A 6000-nucleotide genomic window follows, 5' to 3' on the forward strand; every position below is an offset into this window, starting at 1 on the left:
TACTCTTCCAGATTAAAACCTGATTTATATGTTTTGAATTTCCTTGCAGAGCCCCCAGTGTTAGTCAGGCAGAACTGAAATTTTGATAGCGGCTAGAGAGCTGTTTGATGAACTTTTAATTTTTTCTTATTTGTTATAACAGACTAATTCAACTACATTTCCTGTTCCATCTATTTCATGCATAGAAATATACCTCACAGTTATATGCCAAGCTTTGCAACATGAAATCTGCATTTACAATAGTTTGCATATGTGGTTATATTATATTAGGAAATTATTGCTTTCATTCAAAAGCAGCTGAAATAATTGCTGGGCCAAACAATTAAAAAATCAGTATTTTCTGGACATTAGCAATGAATGTAAATATTGGTTAGAATTGAAAGAATTATTAGTTAGAATTGAATTGAATATTAGTTAGATTAGAATTATTAGTTAGAATTGAAACAGTATTATAATCTAAATCTGTGCTTTATTCTACGGGAGAGCTATAACAATACCATTTCTGAAGGTCTCTGCTAACCCAAGATGATCCAAGTGATATTTTAGAATGTAACCAATAGCGTTTAATGTTGAACAGCATAAACAGTTTGGTAGGTGTCCGGACTGACACCCCAGGACATGTGAACTGGCACAGCTGTGCCGAGTTCAGCTGGGTTGTTGCAGCACCTGTGGGTCTGGTCTGTGCCTGCTACCCTGTGTAAACAAAGTAATTAGTGTAAACAGCTAGGTTTGCTCAGGTAAGATGTGAAAAGGCAGTCAACTTACTATGAAGCTGTGTTTAGCATTCATACTCTTGCTGCTTTCATGAAAAGGTTAATGTTTGTCTAATCTTTGTAGCATGGCTATTGGTGTGCGCTTTTACCTCTTTTGAGATTCCGTGTACCGGCATTAATTTGTTTTTGGTTTAGAGCTCAGACTTACGAAAATTCGGAAATGCGTCTACGTGGGAGCGGTGTCTCTTTAGTTAGTAGTGGTTCTGTAAAAAGGAGTATTGAGTCTTTTCTCGTTTTTACTGTTGCGAATCAAGAGCAAAGCAATTGACATTAGAACAGTATTCAGGCTCACAGTCACTGGTGCGACTGGGAGGGAAGCTACTTTTTCACTTGTGTTAGTTCTGCTGTCAGAAAAAGAGCTCTGTATTTTTGAGAGTAACTCAGTGGCATGGTTGTGGAACCACCTTCTCGATTACCACTGTCTACCTTTACGAAGGGAATGAGAGTGCACAGGCTCGGAACAAAGAAATGTTATTATTAGCAATATTTCATGGACTGACAAGAAAGTTGTCTGACTTTCTCATTTTGTGGTAAGGTAGCAAGTAAAGGAGTCAGCTGTTCATTTTGAAAGTAAAACTCTGCTCTGCAGGTCATTAAAGGCAGGGTTCATCTAACCCATCTTCAGCTGTGACTAATTAATTAGATCCCTAAATTCTCATGTAGACACCATTTGTAATCAACAGAGTGATAAAATGACTCAGTTTACTTTTTCTAAGAGCTTGTTGAAATGGAATGAATCATTTTTTCATCGGGATATATTCCATTCTACCAGACCATACTAATAAACATTTAGCTAAAACTGTTACATAAATGTAATAAAGGATTGTAAAGTCATGCCCATAGAATATTGCTGCTGTTTTGTAGCAGTCTTGGAGGGTTGGGGTTTTTTACGGGTTTTTATTGTGTCTGATCAATTGAGAGTTCAAGGAAAATATGCAACACAATGGTATTTTGATACTGAGTCAGGTGTGATGCCATGATGATATCCTCCATTTTTTTCAGGACAAAAACCCCAACCATATTGGTATATGAGATCACTTGTCAAGAGTGAAAATACTTTCCTCGCTGCAAACTAAAAGCAGTGTTATTCACTAACATATATAATTCAAGCAAGAATTTGAGATGCCTGAATGTTGAAATGGCTTGTCTGTGTCATAAAGTAATTGGCATGTGACATTTGTCTTATCGATAGTCTGCAGCAAAATCTTTAATCGCTTTGTAGTGGTGTCATGAATGTCTCTCATCTGTTAGGGATGCCAATGGCCCTATGATTGCAAAACTGCTAGTATTTTCTTTGATTACACGTAGTGATTTTCTCTAGTAGCTAACATATATCAAAGTATGCTTTGTCATGGATGACAAAGAGAGTGAAGGCCCTTTTCTGAAGGCAGTGATACAAATTAAACAAGTGGGACAGCAAAGCAGCATGTGGCTGTAAATACAACTGGTTAGTCAACAAAATTGTAGTTATTGAAACCTCCTAATGCTAGATCCTTGGCAGACAGCAACTAGAAAGGGCTCAGCCTTGGACTTCCCCTCACTCCCTGTAAAGAAGCAAAACAGAAGGAAGAAGTAAAGAAAGTCTTCTGAAGGGAAAAAGTTCACTAGCACAAAATGTCTGCTGTACAAAGTAAGGTATGTCAAAACTGCAAGTTTCGTGTCATTTAGGAGAATCAGCCAAAGGTGCTTATGGAAATAATTCTGTAAATAATTTATAGTTTTCTACCAATTTTTTCTTCAAAGAACAGAATATGCATTCTTCATGATTTTCCCCCCACAGTTTTTCCATGAACTTTCTCTCGTTTTAACTTTTCATTGTTCTTGAAATTGAGTAATATAGAAAAAAATTATCAGTCACCTAATCCACTCAAGCATTTTTCCCTGGTTTTGAAATACATGTTCATCAAGCATAATCATTTCTACTGTCTAATGCTAAAAGTTCTTTTCCATAAATATATTGTAGATGCACACAGGAGTGGGTAACAGTTTGTAGTTCTGATTTTCCCATTAAAGCTCAGAGGTTTTTATTTTCTAGGAGCATAGCAGGAATGCACATATTTTAGAAATTCTTGCAAACAAAATGCTGAAAAATAATTAAAATAAGAATATACTTCAAAAGCAAACCTGAAGACTTGATTCTGTGAGATATCTACCATGCTTAAGGTAACACAGAGGGGGTATTCCCAGCTGTGCATGGCCCTGTGGCTCATGCACATCTGCCGACATTGTCCATGCACTGTGGGAAAAATCTGTTACATCTACCAAGGGAAGATGCCAGGAACCATCTTAATCCTGAATTCACCATTTGGGAATTCCTTAGATTTCTTAGGGATTCATAAATGGAATAATTAAAGCAGCAGCTGTACTCTTGATTGCTGCTTCTGACCTGATGAATACTTACTCATAGTAAACAACGTCCACTGTAGAAAAGCACTTGAGTCAAAGATAGCCTTACTTAGCAACTCGTTATCTAAAAGATGCGTTTATGCTAGTGTTTTATTTGTATTGCGTGGCATTTTGAAGCAAATCTGGCTATTTGTATTTGCTGCAGTTTGGCTCACATTAGGGAGGAGTCTCAGAACATGGAAATTCAAATCATTACAAATGAAATAAAATCAGATTATAGTCTCTAGGTGTGTATCTGATATGCTCCAGTAGCTAATGGATATTCAGCTCATGGGGCCAGACTGGAAGTAACCCTCTCAAAATGCATAAAGGTTGGGTGCCGATACAGTGTCAGCTGTTTTGCCTTAGATATCTCCATTTACTGGTTTGTGGTACTTGATAATGCAAAGCCAGCCTATGATAATTAGATATTCATAATAAATTTTATTTTGTATTAATTCATTTTACCTTTTGCTGTGTATTCATTACTGATATTGTAGATATTAGGCATGCCAATACCCATGTCCCCAGCGCTCAAAATTCTTTTATGGGGTGGATCTGCATATACCTGGTTATGGTTATTCCAGCCATGTGTTTTCCTGATTTAGAATGTTGCCTCCCTGCTAACAGCATCCTATGGATCTCTCTCTCCCTTTTTTCTTCCCCCCCCCCCCCCCCCCCCGCCCCGTGCAAGAATAGGTCCTTGGATGTGTAGAATAGTCAGTGTTGTCTGCATCATCAGATTTGTTCATTGTCCTAAGCGTATTAACTGTATAGGATTTTCAGTGGGGTCCTAGTATGTTTCATTTTTCCCTTCCATGCTGTATGCTGGCATTTTTATGTATATTATTAGGAAAAATGACATCAGTCATGCAGATTTATTGAGCAAGTACAGTTGAGCAGGTTCGGCAAGACTCCTTTAATTTGTTGGGTTTTGATTTTTAAAATAACAGAAAGTACCTTTTACAAACTCAGACTGCCTTGATAATTATTTAAACCAGCAAAGTCAAATTCTCAGAACTGTTGGTTCATCCTCTTTAGCAAGTCAAGGAATTTACAGCCAATGTAACCCATCCTGCATCTTACTCCCACTTCCCTTCTGAAACAGACCTTTCAGTTTACTCTATTGGAGTAGGACCAAGTAAAAGTAGGATTATGGAGAATATCATGTGAAGTCATGTAGTATGACTAGAAAGAGCTAGAATTGGTATCTCCAGTTGTTATAGTTGTGTCAGTAGGTACTGAGAATTGGGACATATATTCGACAGCAGAATAAAGAGCTTTATGTACAGTTTGAACAATACAGAGCATTATCAGGAATAAAATACAAAGCCATTTTGGAAAGCTAAAGAATTACCTAGCTTTATTAACATTTGCATGATTCTATAAAACCATTTATGTAACTAAATGATTTATTTGCATGACTTAGAATGCCACCCCCCTGTGAGCTGTTTTCCCATGTTCTGATGGGGGTTGGGGGGGAGGAAGGTTGGATTTCCTTGTCTTCCATTTGTCTCATTAGAAATATGAAGAAAATACTTTGATTCTTGGAACAAAACAAACCACCCAACAGCTTCAGCACCTAACAATAAACCTCTCTTAAGCATTGGTCTACAAATGCTATGCAAATATCTGCTGTTAAGCATGTTAGCAGTGCCACGGAATTCATCGAGACTGTGTACTGTATATGCCTGTCCCTTTTTAAATAGAAGTTTAGGACTTGAAAAAGGATTCCTCAGATGTTCTGTGTTGGATAGTGCTGTAAGGGTTCCCCACCCCCTGGAAATCCATTGGCAGAACTTTATATCAATGGTGAGATAATTTCCCTTTCTGACTGTGTAAATAATCACTAAAAAATCAACTACTACAAGAAAAAAATGAGAAGGCCATTTGTTTGTATTGTAATTTATATATTTCAATGTTTATATAGCAAGCAGTAGCCATTTAAATACTATGACTGAGCTTATTTAAATAATTCAAACTGGGAAAAAGAACATAGCTTACTCCTCAGCAAATTAATTGTCTACATGTACAAGTCATTGTCGGAGTAGGACCTATTCCTGAAAATAATCTGATAATGACAATGTTTAGAAGTAGAACGTTTCACTAAAATGTTTCTTGACCTCAAACAGATTTTATAGAGCTAGATGCTATAAAGAAGGTATGCCTCTTCAACTCTTGGACTTGAGCAGGTGCATACATTTGAAACTTAGTCAAAGCAAATGTTCAGTGAAAAACAGTCTTTGATTGCCACAACACTCAAGTTGGCATTTGTAATATGACAGAAAAGGGTTTATATATAAAATTTCTTCAACTGTACCTTCTAGAATATTTATTGTATGTATACTAAGATACAAATTTATTTACTAATGCAAAGTCAGTGTGAAACAGCATGTGCCAAAAGCTCAAGATTAGAAGCTTGGTTTTAAGGTGTTTTTAGTGAAGAAATGCAGGTTATGCAACTTCACAACTGTTAGCCTGTTTTATTTCTTTTGTAAGTTTTGAGTTATTCAAAATATTATACAAAAATAGAAAAAGGATGTACACTAAATACAATTACTGTTACACAGTGAACAATACTGCTCCCAACAATGAACAGAAAAAAATACTGGCTGGAAAAATTTATGTGCTAAAATTAGATTATAACTTAGAGTACCATTCACCCAAATAGATTTTACAGAGTTATAAAGAGAAATTATTTTTGTAATTAGGGTGAATGAATGCATTTATTTCAGTATACCAAGTTAACACCTTTAGAGCAACTTCTATGACAGAAAAGCTATTTAAAGGACCACTGCAATGAAGAATGACTGACAATATGGAGCAGTACAGAAGGGACCTC

This window comes from Haliaeetus albicilla, chromosome 27 (assembly GCF_947461875.1).
Source record: "Haliaeetus albicilla chromosome 27, bHalAlb1.1, whole genome shotgun sequence".
NCBI lineage: Eukaryota > Metazoa > Chordata > Aves > Accipitriformes > Accipitridae > Haliaeetus > Haliaeetus albicilla.